Source organism: Tamandua tetradactyla, chromosome 21, assembly GCF_023851605.1.
Source record: "Tamandua tetradactyla isolate mTamTet1 chromosome 21, mTamTet1.pri, whole genome shotgun sequence".
Classification (NCBI taxonomy): Eukaryota; Metazoa; Chordata; class Mammalia; order Pilosa; family Myrmecophagidae; genus Tamandua; species Tamandua tetradactyla.
This window is the reverse complement of record NC_135347.1, coordinates 17,569,681-17,586,823: the sequence shown is the minus strand read 5'-3', so window position 1 is coordinate 17,586,823 and position 17,143 is coordinate 17,569,681. Positions and strand designations below refer to the sequence as shown.

The window sequence follows — 17,143 nt, the reverse complement described above, 5'->3', positions numbered from 1 at the left end:
ACAACCACAAACTGAACACTGTTCACTTACTGAAACTGCTCTTCCCCCTCCTTCATCTCACTCTCTTACCTTCCTTAACAGGATCCCTACCCTCAGGAGCTAATAAAAAATATTACTTCCTAACAATTAAAATCCCAAAAACTTACTTTTCAGAAATAGAAAACCCAAGAAGGGCAGGGTACCCTGAATAGCTAAAATATCTTGAGAAAGAAAAATGAAATCGGAGGTCTCACACTACCTGACTTTAAGGCATATTACAAAGCTACAGTGGTTAAAACAGTATAGTACTGGCATAAAGATAGATATATTGACCAATGGAATCAAATAGAGTGTTCACATACAGACCCTCTCATCTATGGACAATTGATCTTTGATAAGGCAGCCAAGCCAACTCACCTGGGACAGAACAGTTTCTTCAATAAATGGTGACTAGAGAATTGGATATCCACATGCAAAAGAATGAAAGAGGATTCATATCTCACAACCTATACAAAAATTAACTCAAAATGGAACAAAGACCTAAACATTAAATCTAAGACCATAAAACTTTTAGAAGAAAATGTAGGAAAATATCTTACAAATCTCATAATAGGAAGCAGTTTCCTAGACATTACACCTAAAGCACAAGCATTGAAGAAAGAAAGAAAGAAATGGGAACTCCTCAAAATTAAACTTTTGTGCCTCAAAGAACTTTGTCAAGAAAGTAAAAAGACAGCCTACACAATGGGAGACAATATTTGGAAATGATATATCAGATATAGGTCTAGTATATAGAATATATAAAGAGATTGTTCAACTCAACAACAAAAAGATAAACAACCCAATTACAAAATGGGCAAAAGACATGAATAGACACTTCTCAGAAGAGGAAATACAAATGGCCAAAAGGCACATGAAAAGATGCTCAACTTCCCTGGCTATTAGGGAAATGCAAATCAAAACCACAATGAGATATCATCTCACACCCACCAGAAAGGCCATTATCAATAAAACAGAAAACTACAAGTGCTGGAGAGGATATAGAGAAAGAGACATATTTATCCACTGTTGGTGGGAATGTCAAATGGTACAACTGTTGTGGAAGGCACTTTGGCAGTTCCTCAGGAAGCTAAGCATAGAATTGCCGTATGTTCCGGCAATACCATTGCTAGGTATCTACTCAGAGGACACAAGGGCAAGGACATAAATGGACATTTGCACACCATGTTTACAGGAGCACAATTTACAACTGCCAAGAGATGGAAACAGCCCAAATGTCCATCAACAGACGAATGTCTAAACAAATTGTGATACATATGATGGAATATTATGCAGCTGTAAAACAGAATAAAGTTATGAAATATGTAACAACACGGATGGACCTTAAGGACATTATGCTGAGTGAGATTAGCCAGAAACAAAAGGACAAATACTGTATGGTCTCACTGATATGAACTAACATTAGTGAATGAACTTGGAGAATTTCAGTTGGTAACAGAGACCATCCGGAGATAGAAATAGGATAGATATTGGGTAATTGGAACTAAAGGGATACAGATTGCGTAGCAGGACTCATTGCAAAAATTTAGAAATGGATAGCACAATATTACCTAACTGAAACACAATAATGTTAGAACACTGAATGAAGCTGAATGTGAGAATGATAGAGGGAGAAGGCCTGATGGTACAAATGAAATCAGAAGGAAAGACAGACGATAAAGACTGAGATGGTATAATCTAGGAATGCCTAGAGTGTATAATGATCATGACTAAATGTACAAATTTTAAAATGATTTTGCATGAGGAAGAACAGAGGAATGTCAATACTGCAGGGTGTTGAAAATAGATGGTAATTAATATTTTAAAACTTTAACTTATGTGTGAGACTAAAGCAAAAAATGTTTATTTGGTACAAAATTTATATTTTGACCAGTGCATTTCCTAATATAACTTATGTGGACAGCTTAATTGAACACCATAGTACTTGGAAACTTGAGTAGGGCATGAGATTTTGTAGGTTTGTCCAGAGTGATGCCCCGATAAATCCCAGAGTGATTTGAACAGTGAATAAAAAAAGTATTTGCAAAGTCCCCTTGAGGAAATGGTGAGAAAGGGGGAAAATTCAACTTCCCCAAGTGGAGAATTCTTGATATTCTCATAAGCAGTGGGGGCAACCAAAGCAATAGGCTGAGCCCCCAATCTTGGGGTTTGTTCATATGAAACTTAACCCCACAAAGGATAAGCTAAGCCTACTTAAAATTAGGCCTAAGAGTCACCCCCAGAGAACTTCTTTTGTTGCTCAGATGTGGCCTCTCTCTCTCGGTCAAAACAACAAGCAAACTCACTGCCCTACCCCCTCTCTAATGACTCCCAGGGGTGTGGACCTTCCTGGCAACGTGGGACAGAAATCCTAGAATGAGCTGGGACTCAGCATCAAGGGATTGAGAAAACCTTCTCAACCAAAAGGGAGAAGAGAGAAATGAGACAAAATAAAGTGTTAATGGCTGAGAGATTCCAGAGTTGAGAGGTTATTCTGGAGGTTATTCTTACGCATTAAATAGATACCACCTTTTTAGCTAAGGCATAAGAGAGAGGCTGGAGGGAACTGCCTGAAAATGTAGAGCTGTGTTCCAGTAGCCATGTTTCTTGAAGATGACTGTATAACGATAAAGCTTTTGCAATGTAGCTGTGTGATTGTGAAAACCTTGTGTCTGATGCTCCTTTGTTTACCTTATCGACAGACGAGTAAAACATATGAATTAAAAATAAATAAATAATAGGGAGAACAAATGTTAAAATAAATTTAGTAAATTGAAATGCTAGTGATCAATGAAACAGAAGGGTAAAAAAGGCATGGATAAATTTTTTTGTTTTTATTTCTTTTCCTGAATTGATGTAAATGTTCTAAGAAATGATCCTGATGATGAATATACACCTATGTGACAATATTGTGAGTTACTGATTATATAACAAGAATGGAGTGATCATATGGTAAGAATGTTTGCATTTGTATGTGGTTATGTTTCAAAAATTAATAGATAAATAAAAATACTTCCATTCACTAGTGTCCTATGATCTATCAGGCACTCTGCTAAGTCTTCAGAAAACATCTCTAATTCTCAGTACAACCACAGAAGACTGGGATCAGCATCGCATTTAGAGATAAGGAAACTGAGGCTTAGAAAAGAATATGCTGAAGATCACAGAGGTAGGAGCAACCAGGGAAGCCCAAATCCTGATCAGATTATTTTCAATAATAAAAGGCAAAAGCACAACCCCTTTAAATCTCCCTGTCTTCTATTTCACTCCCAGCTTGCAGACCACCTACTCCAAACTGGGGACCCCAAATGTCTTTAATTTAGCAATTTAATCACTACCCCAGATTCGCTCTTCCTTCATTGTCATTCCTGCCAACACTACCTTTGGGTCATGTCCACTGTCTGCTTTCCCTACTCCCATTTCTGGGATGCCTAATCATGGCACCTGGATGTACCCCACAGAGTGCAACAATCTCATTTTACAGATGAGAAAATTCTAAAGGTACATTTCTCAAAGACACCTAACTACTGAGGGATAGAGCCAGAATATGGCAAAATCTGTCGGGAGCCAAATTCAGTTATCTTTAAGAATCTTGGAAATTTGGACTGAAGAACTCTTCCATGAATATTTCAACAAAGTTCTCTTTCTACATAAAAGAAAACTGAGGCCCAAAGAAAATAAATACTAATCCAACATTACATGGTTAATTAAAGGTGGCTGGGTCTGCTTTCAGACCTCCCAACTCCTAATCTATCTCCCTTCATAAAGCTGCAAAGTGCCTTGATAGCTGAGTCCTAACACACTGACCGACACACCAAGCTCTCTCAGAAAATTTCGCTGAGTTCTGTGCTCTTCTGTCCTGGCACAGGGCAGGAGTCTGTGTTGAAACCACACTATCTGCCTATTCTTTTCCCAGCTCCCCGTGGCTCGCCTCAATGTAAACAATCCTGGCCTGTGCTCTTTTGCTCCTTTTGTTTCCCTTCCTCACACAGCTGTCCAAAGCCTCACACCGGAGACTCACAGTAGGTCCTCATCTCAGTCTCATTCCTCTCCCACAAACCACCTTCCAAGTTCCCTGTAAAAAGCAGAACTCGGATTATACCAGCTGAATAAACCCCAACCCCCTTAGTTAGGCCTCAAGGTCCCCAAGACCTGCCCTCTTTCCAGTCTCATTTCCCCTACTCCCCTCCACACGCCCTGTACACAACTCACCTACTGCCCTCCTCCACTCCCTCTGTGTGGTGCTTGCCTTTCTCAACTACCTCTTCTGTCTGCCCATCTGTCAAGCCTCAGAAGACCGCCTCGTCCACATATCCAGTCACAAGATTTCCCTCACTTCTCTACTCCAAACTAATACTTCTCATGATTCTTACCACCAAATACTTTACCAGTTCTTACAAACATGATTGAGGTATCTTGTGTGGCAGCAGTTTCCCTGTGCCTTATTTAACTTTCACAACTATCTCATAAGATAGATACTATTATTTCCACTTTAGAAATGGCAAAGCTGTGATTCTAAGATTTGATGTGTTCCACAACTCAGGACACATGCCTAATAAGGGCAGAGGATGGAGTGGTTATTTGTGTAAAACTCTCTTTGTTCTTCACTAGCTCACATATTTCTTGGGGCTGGGAGCCATGGTCCATTCACCTTGGGGTGGCCCCCAACCCTTGTCTCAGGCTGTACACATGAAGGCTTAATAAGTTGCTTATGGCAGGAAAGGACAGAAGAGAAGGAACCTTTGGTTTTCCTACTCTCTGTCTAAACCTCATCGTGAAAACAGTAAGAAATAGAAATTGGAAGAAAACACCTTAGTCTCTGCTTCTAACATCCTAAGAACAAACAAAATCCCAAGAAAACAAAATCTTACAAACAAGATTCTTCAATTCCTCGGTATCACTAGAATGGTCCTTGGTTATTTAAAAGGTAAAGTAAAGGAAACACGAAAGACGTGTTTGGCTAAATGTAATAGGACTGATTAGCCTATCAAAAAATCTCACGTTAGTGATAAGCTGTACAATTTTAAAATACTGTTTCCTTGAGGAAGATCAAATATTTGAGGCAAAAGGTTATAATGAAAGTTCGGAGATGAGCTAGAAATTACAATTTTGCAACCAGCAAAAGAAGAGTCAAGATGGAGTCAAGAGCTATTTAATCAACACGGTGCACATTACATATGCTAAGCATCAACCCATAGCTCGCCTTGCACCAATCTCATTTGCTCAAAATGGAAACTAGGGGTTATGGAGGTCAGACAATGATAGATGCCTCGGAACATAAATAATAAACAGGAGGCACCAGGTTTCATATGTTAACATCTTAAAATATAAAACCCATTTATGCACGCCAAGGGAAACAAATGACCTTGGAAGCAAAGCACCCACACTATGGCAGTGCTCTTCACTGCTCATTATCAACAAGCAAACACAACACAAGTCTGATCACAATGAAACACAATGGGTGCTACTCCATAACCAAAGAGCAGGAAGGGCACAAGAATTTTGCAAGAAACATATCATCCTGGTTTTAGAACTTATAATCGGGATACTGGTCATGGAGTGCCAATATTCTAGATGCAGTTTCTAAAAATAGGATATCACTCACTCACTTAATATTTGTGGAATACTCACTTTACATGCTCTTTATATCCATGACCAACAGTCTCAGGGAATGTGGGAACACAAAGATAAATGAGACCTGCCCCTAACCTTGAGGCATTCACAGCCTAGCAGGAGACACATAAACTTATAATTACAATACAATGTGGTAAGATAACAGTAATGTGTATAGGATAAGTATGTACAAGATAATAAAATTATGTAGAAAGAAAATTAACTCTGTAGGGCAACTCTATTAAGGCTTCATTGAAGAGAAACTGCCTTTGAATGATGCATTAACAATTACAAAATTTTCTTAAAATGCAAAAACGGAGGAAAAGAGGGCCTTCAATTTTCTTCTTTTTTAATGATGGGTACCAGCTCAACTGCTCTTAAAGTAAAAGCATTCATCTGTAAGAGACAACACAGAATGGAATACTCCAAAGTCCTTCAGAGTAAAGTAGGATATTGAAATCAATGTTACCCAACACCTAATAGATCTTCAGCTAAGACATCAATATTCATAGAAGAGTGCCAGGAAGAAAGGTCCAGACTTCTCATCCACCATGAGTGACAGGGAAGGAAGAGTAGAGTCCCGCCTTTCAATGAGGCTCTGGGCCACCAGAGACTAACTTTTCCTGAATTGCCCTTTGCGTGAAGCTGTTCTGTCCAGCAGATGGGCACAAAGAGAAGCAGCTCTGTCTCTCCCATTCCTGTTGTTCATTTTTCAGAAAAAATCTGACACAGTCTTCCCCATGTGATAACCCTTAGTCAGGTGAAATCCTGGAGTATCAGCAGTTGTGCTTATTGTTTTCATATTATAGACACTGTTTTAATATTATGGCCAGATCTCATCTCCTTGCCTCCTACATAGCATAAAGTCACATTTGTGGCCTATTCCCCTATTCATTTATGCATTTACTTCATCCAAAATCTATTCTGTGTTCACAACCTGAATTCTCCCTCCTTCATTGCTAAATTCCCTCTCTATCTCACTATTTCTAGATTTATATACTGTAGTTTGTGTATCCTCACAAGCGGGACTACATGCTATTTTGTAGGAAGATATGATAACATTTAATCAAAATAGACTCTGCTCTTTAGTCTTGCTTCTTAAAAGGGGAATGTTAACTTACTGTAACCCAAATCCCCAAGTACTAAGGAATCAAGATAGCCCTGGCTCTGACTCTTTGCCAGGATAGAGGATACAAGCAGTTATGCAGAGCTTACCAATTTGTTCCCATCAATCTTAATAAGAGCATTTATATAACCCAGGGAGAAATGACAGGCAGAAGATGCTCCTTCTTCTGCTCTACCAGTCATGGCTAAATGCCTTGGGCTTCTTTTATCTACATTAGCTGCTAATGTCTCAATTTCATCAATTTCCTAGGTGAAAGTCTCAGAGTTAGATTTTAAAAGTCTAACACTATCCAGGAAATCAATATCCTAACCTTCTAAAGATGTATATTAAATGCAGAGTCTAACCTTTCATTTGATAAGCGCCTTTTTGGAGTACCCTAGAGTTTTAATAGTAGAATAAACTCTAATAAATTAAAGAAAGCAAGAAGACTATGAGATAAATAAAAGTTTTGCTGCATCCTATTTCGCATTACATACAATATTGGGGATAGGTCTAATTCTTCTTTTGTAGTAGACTGAATCATGTCCCATACAAGACATGTTCAAGTTCTAACACCTAGTCCTGCAGATATGAACTCAGTTGTAAATGGGATCTCTGAAGAGCCTATGAAGGTGAGGCCACACTGAAGCAGGGATGAGCCTGAATCCAATATGGCTGGAGTTCTTAAAAGCAAAGGAAATTTGGACCCAGAAGTCAGTACAAGCCAAGGGAAGAGACAGAAAAAGACAGTTACCATGCCAGAGACTGAGTGCCAGCAAGCCACCATAGAATGCTGCAGACCTCAGAGAAGGCATGGCCATGATTCTGGACATCTAGCCTCCAAACTATGGGTCAACACATTCCTGTTGTATAAACCAATAAGTTTGCGGTATTTTGTTACATCAGCCCTAGTAAATTAAGACAGCTTTTGGGGAATTTAAGAATACTACACTGATATTTAATAATCTTTCCTGTAGGCCAAACAGAAGGCTTTAAAAAACACATGTAGCTTTTGTCAATGTAACAAAACAAAACAGAAAAACCTCCTGATTTCATAGAGTATAGAGTTGACCACCTCTGAGTGACACTAGAGCCACAACCATCTATCTCGTTGTTAGGGAGTACTTTCAAACTCTTAGAACTCAGCATAATTTGCACGTATGTTCTAAGAAATCCAGGTCTGTCATGAAAGTTATTTGTGCTTTTCCCAATGTCCTTACAGGCAGATTTCAGGCTCTCTAAGCAACATTAAAAGGATGTAGTTCCACAGTTATGGACAGATGATTAAGAAATAAATAATTGGGAGAGATAAAGGGTAAAAATTCTGTAGACTGAAATACTATGGGTTAATGAGAGGGAGGAGTAAGGGGTATGGGATGTATAAGTTCTTTTTTTTTTCTTTTTATTTCATTTTCTGGTGTGATAGAAATGTTCTAAAAATGATCCTGGTGACAAATACACAACTATATGATAATATTGTGAGCCACTGATTATATAATATGGTTGGTCTGCATACATGTGCATATTTCCCAATAAAAAAAATTTTTTAAAGGATGTGTTTTTTTTCTTTTTATTAAAAAAAGGATGCAGTTTTCATTTGTTCCAAGGAATGAGTCATAAGAGCCTTAGGGCCTTAGAGGTCCTACATCTTAGGAACATGACAGAGCCATCTTGCAGTGGTGACACAAACATGTAGCTGGTATTGGCATGATCTACAGTCCGAGAGGGTGTTCTACTCTGCTAGCTGCCAGAATGCAATATACCAGAAACAGAACGGCTTTTAAAAAGGGGAATTTATTAACTTGCAAGTTTACAGTTCTCAGGTCATAAAAATGTTCAAATCAAAGCAAAATGTTCAACCTAAGGCATTCAGGGAACGATAACCTGGTTCAAGAATGCCAATGACATTCAGGGTTTCTCTCTCAACTGGAAAGGCACATGGTGAACATGGTGACATCTGCTAACTTTCTCTCCAGGCTTCTTGTTTCATGAAGTTTCCTCTGGAGCGTTTTCCTTCTTCAGTTCAAAGGTCTCTGGCTGTGTGAGCTATGAAGCTTATTCCAAAATGATTCCCTCTTAAAGGGCTCCAGTAAGCAACCCTACCTTGAATGGGTAGAGACACATCTTCATGGAAACCATCTAATCAAAAGTTACCACCCATAGTTGGGTGGGTCACATCTCCATGGGAACAACTGAAAAGCTTCCACCCAGCAAAAATGAATGAGGATTAAAGGACATGGCTTTTCTGGTGTCCACCACAGATTCAAACCAGCACAGAGGGAGCATTGCAGCTGGGCCCATTTTTCAACAAAGGTGGATTTCAGTCAATCACTAGTGAGCTTTCGGGCTCCTCCTGAAGTGTCACTGGCCCCAGGAAATATTCTTCAGTTCTCACCCATGGACCCTGGCACTAAGGTCCCTGGCACCAGTCTAATAATCACAGAAATAACAGTAATAGCTAACATTTAGTAACTGCTTGCCATGTGCAGGGCACTGTTATAAGCACCTTACATGTATTTATTCATTTAATGTCTTAATAACCCTATGACATAGGGACTATTATATTTCCATTTTACAGACTAGGAAACTGAGATACTGAGTGGTTAAAAAACTTACACAAAATTATAGAATAGAGCTCCAAGAAACTGAAACCCTTCCATCTTATACCCAGGCCAAGTCACTCTCTAGAATATTGGCTAATTTCAAGCTGTTCACTCTCAACTATCAACTCCTCTTTATCCAGCCCATTCCAATATCCTGACTACACCAGGGCACACAATTCTGTAACCATACCACCTTTTCAGTACCCTTCACCACTCTCTACCCACATCCTCATTTCTTTCATCATCCATTATCATCACTTGGAATCTTTGCTCCTCTTTCCCTCCATAATATTCACTAAAAAAAAAAACATAATATTCAGTAAAAAACTCTCTGCCTACTTCATGTCAGTACCTGAGGGGCTGAACATGACTGGAGACTCAAAATACACATCCACAGGTGCTCTCATTTTAAATTCACTATCAGTTTTCACCCATATGTTAAAACTTCAACTTTTGCATGAAACTAAAGGGAGAGATGTTTATAGGGTGCAAAATTTATATTTTGGGTAGTATATTTCCTAATTTAACCTGTATGGTCAGTTTAGTTGGACATCATAAATACATGGAATCTTGAATAGGGTGTGTGATCTTGCTGGTTTGTCCAGGCCAGTGTGATGCCCCGATAAAGCCCAGAGTAACTTGGGTAGTGAATAAAGATGTATTTGCAAAGTCCCCTTGGGAGAATGGGGAGAAAGGAGGAAATATTCAACTTCTCCTTTTGCAGAATTTCTGACATTCTCGCAAGCAGTGGGGACAACCAAATCAATAGGCCAAGCCCTTGATCTTGGGGTTTGTCCCTATGAAACTCATTCCTGCAAAAGGCAGGCTAAGCCTACTTATAATTATTACCCCCAGAGAATCTCCTTTTTTGCTCAGATGTGGGCTCTTTCTCTAAGCCAACTCAGCAGGTGAACTCACTGCCCTCCCTCCTATGTGGGACATGACTCCTGGGATGTAAATCTCCCTGGCAATGTAGGAGAGAAATCCCTGGATAAACTGGAACCTGACATCAAGGGATTGAGAAAAACTTCTAGACCAAAAGGGGGAAAAGAGAGAAATGAGACAAAATAAAGTGTCAGTGGCTGAGAGATTTCAAACAGAGCCCAGAGGTTATTCTGAAGGTTATTCTTATGCATTATGTAAATATACCTTTTTAATTTATGGTGTATTGGTGTGGCTGGAGGGAAGTACCTGAAACTGTTGGGCTGTGTTCCAGTAGCCTAAATTCTTGAAGATGAGTATATGAAGATAAAACATTTACAATGTGACTGATTGATAGTAAGAATCTTGTGTCTGATGCTTCTTATATCTAGAGTATAGACAGTTGAGTAAAAAATATGGATACATATAAATAAACAAATAAATAATACATCAGACAAAGGGTAAAATAAATTGGGTAGATGGAAACACTAGTAGTCAATGAGAGGGAGGGATAAGGTGTATGGTAGGTATGAGTTTGTTCTTTTTTCTTTTTATTTCTTTTTCTGGAGTGACACAAATGTTCTAAAAAATGATCATGGTGGTGAATACCCAATTATGTGATGATATTGTGAGCCATCGATTGTACACAATGTATGGACTGTAAGTGTGTGAAGATTTCTCAATAAAAAAAATTTTTAATTCACTAACAATTGGTGCAACCTAACAATCTGATTAGATTTCTGGAGCCCATTCCCCTTCTCCCTGGTCTAGATAACTCCTTGACACTTTCTCCTGTGATATTAAACTTCCAATACCTCCCCTACTTCCTCACTTTCATCTGATGACCTTGCTTCTTGTTTACCTGAAAAAAACTGAAGCAATCAGAAGAGAACATGAATGCATTCTCACCACATCTACAACCTTCCTATAATTGTGCATGTATCCTCTGTCTTCTCTCCTCTATGGTTGCTGTAATCCATGCTCCTAACTAAGGCCAATGCTTCCACAAAAGCCCATTGCCTCTCATTTATTCAGGAACACAAGTCCATCAGCTGTCCACTCTCTTTCCTGTATCATCAAATATTTCCTATCTACAAATCATGTATTCAGTAGAATACAAGTCTTTATTTCTCCCATTTTAAAAAAACAAGCAAACAAAAAAATTTCTTTGACCCCCATATCTGCCCATTTCTCTTCTGTACTTTAAAATAACTCCATTTTTTAAAAAAAAAGTAGTTCTGGCGAGAATGAGGGTCTTTAATCCTGTATAGCTTAATGTAATGCTTAGATACATCTTAGACTATATTAAACAAATAATCAAAAACTATTGGCAAAGCCCCTTGAGGGATGGGAGAAAAATATGGCACTATTAAACTTTACCACCAGGGAAACCCCTGATACTGTGTCAAATATTAGGGATACCCAAATCAAGAGGCCAAGGCTTTGATCTTGAGGCTTGCTCTGTGAAGCTTATGGGCATAGTGGAAAAGCTTAGCCTACCTATAGCTGTGCCTAAGAGTTACTTCCGTAGGACCTCTCCTGTTACTCAGATGTAGCCTCTCTCTCTCTAAGTCCAATTCTGCAAGTAAAATCATTGCCCTCTCTTCCACGTGGCACATGACATCCAGGGGTGAAAGTCTCCTTGGCCGCATGGAGATGACTCCCAGGGATGAGTCTGGCCCTGGCACGATGGGATCAACAATGCTATCCTGACAAAAAGGGGGAAAAGAAGTGTAACAAATAAGGTATCAGTGGCTGAGAGAGTCCAAATACCGAGTTGAGAGGCTACTCTGGAGGCACTCTTACACAAGCTTCAGTTAGACATTGCTACCTACCGCAACCTGCCAAACTCCAGCCAAAACCATTCCAGCCAATTCTAAAGAATACCTAGGGCAATATATAAGATTCTACAAAGGTTCCATGCACTAGAGTAACTTTCCAGAAACCTACAACAGCCACATAGGTCCCTGGACCAGGTAATTTCTGAAATGCAGAGCAGCCAGCCTCTCCAGAACATTAACTAGTTTCATACCCTATCCTACATTATCAACAGCCCCATCCAACACGAAAAAGTTAGATCGGGCAAAACCCAAATACCCCTAAACAGTGGGAAAAAGATCAAAAGTAGTGGTGGAGTTACACAGAGAAGGTAGGGTTCAACAAATGAGTATGAGTACTGAATCATTATATTGATATTTCTGAATCATTATGTTGATATTTCTTTTAGTCTCCCATATTTTACAGTAGCTAGAGTAAAAACCTAAAATTGTAGACTTGTAACTCATACCAAACTCTGAAATCTGTTCTACAACTAATTGTTGTGATTTACTTTGAAATTTATTGCTCTTTTGCATATGTTATTTTTCACAAAAAAGAAAAAAATCTCTTGTGATAATAAAAATATATATATATTCATTCTATTCTCCTGTGTTCTACTAGGAGGAAAAATCTGAGATGAGGGAATGGTAGCCCAGCACAAAGTCTGGGATCCGTTCTGTAACTACTTACTAAATAGTGCTTTGAAAATTGTTGCTTTTTTCTTTCTTTGCTTTGTATATATGTTATATTATACAATAAAAAAGTAAAAAAAAAAAAAAGTATTTCTGTACTATCCCCTTTCATCCTCTCTTGAACCTATTTTAGTACTCACTGTAATAACCTCATGTTGCTAAATCCAATGACTGCAGTGAACCATACCAATTCTCTTGAAATATCTTTGTCACTTGGTTTGCAGAACAGCACTCCTTCTTGGTTCTCCTCCTAAGTCACTGGTCACATCTTGACAATGTCTTTTGCTGGTTCTTCTTTATCTCTGTAGCCAGAAAGGGCTGGATTGCACTAGGCTTACAGCTTCTTTCTACCCAGGCTCCTGAATTTAAATGCTATCTATATATTGATAACTCACAAATTTATAGGCAGACAGAATTCTCTCCTAAAGTCAAATGCCTATGTGACATATTACTTGAATGCCTATTAGAATCTGAAACTTTGTATGTCTAAAAGTGAACTGATGATTATACTCGCTCCTGAAACCACTTTTCTCCTGGGTCTTCTCTACCCCAGTACCTGGCACACATGTCTTCCACTGGATAAAGCCAAAACATCATCTTCTTGTATCTCCTATCTGTCTGTAAGTCCTGTTGGCTCTCTGTTCAAAATAGTACCAGAATCTGACAAATTCTCAACATCACCATCACTGCCACCCAGGCCCAAGCAGCCATTACCTCTCACCTGGATTACTGAAACAGCTCATTCAATGATTTCTCTGCTTCTGCCTTTACAGTTAGAGGAATTCTTTTAAAAGACAGGTCAGATCAGCTTACTCTTCTGTTCAAACTCCTCTAGCAGCTTCCCTTCTTACTCCGAGTAAAATCCAAAGTCTTTACGATGGTGTATAAGGTCTTACGTCATCTAATCCCACTCACCTTCACTCCCCACTATGTGTTTTTGGAAGGGGGAGCAGGAAGGACTTTAAGGAGAGTGTTAGTGGGAATTTTCAGGAGGCTGTTGGTAAAGGCCTAAAGGAGAGCAAAGAAAAAGCTATTGGAACCAGGAAGATAGGGAACCTCATCATCTAGTGGCAGAAAGTTTAGTAATACTGTCACCTAAGGCAACATGGAAAACAAAATAATGAACTGCCTCATCCGGGTAAGATTTCCAAGCAGACTGCTGAAAGTACCCATTGGCTTATTTTTGCTGCCTATAATAAAATGCAAGAGGAGAGAAGTAAGCTAAAGAAAGAATTGTTAACTATAAATGAGCCAAGATCTACCAGTTTGAAAAATAAAACTTTCTCATTCCCAGTCTAATCAGAAGGAAAACAGTGCTAAAATTAAGAAATGGTTCTTGGACAAAGACAGAAACCGGGCACCTGTTTTATTGACAAAAAAAGACCACTTAGCACACCTGCACACATTGTTTTACAAAGAAAGTATACTTGGGTTTCTGCCAGTACTGATAGTTTTGTTTTTAAATATTTTGTACTTTTATCATTTTCAACTGTTCCTCCTTTTAATCAATTTTTATGAAAAAAGGCACTGGGTACCACTAATAAAGAAAGAACTTTCTTTGCAAACATAGAAGTCAATCTCTCACGTCCCCTAAACCTTGAAGGCAGCAAATTTGTGAAAGCCTTGGGATAAAATATTTTCTTATGCACGATTCATGGAAGATACCCTCATATGCCTATTCTGAGAAGCTACTGGAAAGGAAAAAGGGGGGAAAAAGAAATATAAGAGGATTAGGAATCAAGATTCATCATGGAGATGACCCCGAGCAAATCTAAATCCTCCCAAAGCATGTTCAAATCCATGTCAAAATCAACACATATAACAAAAAAACTGAGAAGCCTGCTCTGCTTTCTCCAGGTATTACAGTGAAGGAGCCAGGCAACACAGCAAGCAGCTTTGTGGATGGTGGTCCAGCAAGCTCCCCTCTCAGCACTACCACGTCAGCTCCTGAATTCTGTCCGATATATCAGGAAGAGATCAGACCAACTCTAAACAGAAAACAGATCCAGGAAAAAACATTACTTCTTCCATTCTTATTGGACAGTATTCATCAAATACAGAAGTAGAAAAAATGTGTTTTACTAGAAGAATTGTTTGTTATAAGTAAATTTTTTAAATTCATGGGATCCACAACCATTCAACTAATGGTAACATTACCTGGACTTGAATCCTCATACAGTACACTTTCTTCAAACATGCACTACTCTACTTCTTAGACAAGCCAGCACATTAAGAATATTAAATATCTATAATTCCTTACAATACCAAAAATTTCCAGTTTAACTTCTCCCTGACATTTCAGTAAAGCTTTACTATATATACATATATACACACATATATATACAGTTGAAATCTGGTTTAATCTGTTAAAGTGAACAGCAGGAGAGGCGTTTCTTAAGAGAAGCAAGGCAATATAGTCGAGGAATAGCAGACAGAAAGGGAAAGGGGTGGGGTAGGGGGTACTGTTGTCAAGGCACTCACTTCTACCTGGCCTGCAGACACTGTCTAAATGAGTGCTCCTTACTTCGCAGCAATAGAAGGTGGCAATATGTCATTAACAGGACACAAAACTCCCCTCAAGGTGTTTCCAATCAAGTGGGAGGATATTATTTAACAGGCAACTACAACACAGTGGGACAAGTGAAAAGGTCAGCCTATGTCTTACTTAGAGGAGAGAGGGCACATTTCAGGAAGGAGACATCAGAGACACCTAAGCTGGGTCCAAAGAAGAGCAGAATTATAAGAAAGCGGAGAGAGAACAAGCAGGGAGCTCAGGCAGAGGAAGCAGCACAAGCAGTGCTCTGAGATACTAAGGTATATTTGGGAGCTGCAGAAAGTTCACTGTGGCTGTAAAATACTTGGGCATAGGTTTTGGTGCGGGATGAAAGTCAGGGAGTGAAAAGGAGAGAGAGTAGTGCTCCAAGAAAAGAAGCTCAAGAGTAAGGGAAGGCCACAGATCTTGAAGGAACCTGTATACTCTGTTAAGGAATTCAGACTTTCTATTAGGGTCTCAAAGAATTTTAAGCCACAGAGCAGGCATCATTAAAGGTGCCTTTTTGAAAGAAAGCTGCAATTGCATACAGGAGGGAACAAGGTCAGAGCCAGGGTAGCCTATTGTGATGGCAGTCTGAAGTAGAAATGAGATGTAGATTGGTTCTACAGAGGTTAATAAGTGACATGAGTCCCTGCTTATAGCAGAGGTTGTCCTGGATTTGTTATTAACAGTGTCCCTTTTCACTCTCAAAAGTATCCCGGTTTAGATGGTAAATTACACGGTCACTCGAGCTTTTAAGGAGTAGAACTGACAGGACTGGTGACTGGTGGGCTAAGAGGGACAGAGTTAGGAATGGCAGCCAAGATCCCAGCTCGGGCAGTGCATACGCCTCAGGGAGTGAGTGTGAAGGCTTTCCAAAGGGTACACAGAAAACAGACAGTTTTAAGGAACTTAATCCCCAGATCCTCAAGTTCCATAAACACTCTTTCCTAAAACTGACCTACCTAAGGGTGTGCCTAAGATGGAGGTATCATGCCAATTTTCCACTCCCACTGAATACTCTTTCCTAATTGCCCCTTCTCAATTTACATTAGAAGGCACCTCCCACCCATCTCAATCTTGCTGTCGTGTAGCACCCCAGGAGGTGGAACATAGAAACAATTTAAAAACCAGTGTTAGCAAATTTGCCTTTAATAAAGATACCATAACCAGAGGAGGACTTTATGTCTTTCCCCATACTACACATACTTCTGGCAAGGACTAGGCAAGGTATTAGATGCATACGGTTTTGGTCCTGAAGTGTTTTGAATTCAGATAGGTTATAGAGTAGGGCAACCAAGGGAGTGGTGATTTTTGGTTAATGATCTTGTAACTTCCATCCTCCAGCTATTAGCAAAATATATATGGCTCATACAGAAAAGTCCCATAAAAAATAAAACAAAGAACTTACTGAAGGTATCTAACATATCCAATTAGAAAAACATGGTGCCTTAATTATCGGTATATCCATCTTAGAAATGAGATTTTGACATGAAATACTTTTCAGAGGAATACATGCTAACATTTTTATTTATTTAACTGACGAATGTTTCTAATGGAAAGCAAGCTGATTTGGCTGAGTGGTTTGATAATGACTGGCATTACTAATGGGTTATATGTTGTATATTTTCCATAAACTGAATGAACTCCAACATTTAATATAAAATATGCAATTAGATAAAAGCATTTATCAAAAAAATCTTGTATGGTGTGCTCATTTCAGCAGCACAGACACTAAAATTGGAATGATACAGAGAAGATTAGCACAGCCCCTGCACAACGATACGCAAACTCATGAACTGTTCCATCCTTTTTTAGGATGAATTAACAGTACTGAAAA

The 17,143-nt window shown here is 39.0% G+C and overlaps 1 protein-coding gene and 1 non-coding gene across 6 annotated transcripts in view; one reads left to right on the top strand and one right to left on the bottom strand.

Annotated features, from left to right (window-relative positions):
- EPB41L4A (erythrocyte membrane protein band 4.1 like 4A) overlaps positions 1-17,143 on the bottom strand; it is a 322,974-nt gene that overhangs the window by 142,152 nt on the left and 163,679 nt on the right. The gene's annotated exons all lie outside the window — the stretch shown is intronic.
- Positions 17,014-17,117, top strand: LOC143665813 (U6 spliceosomal RNA). The gene has a single exon (XR_013167219.1). It is a non-coding gene; the product is annotated as a U6 spliceosomal RNA (small nuclear RNA).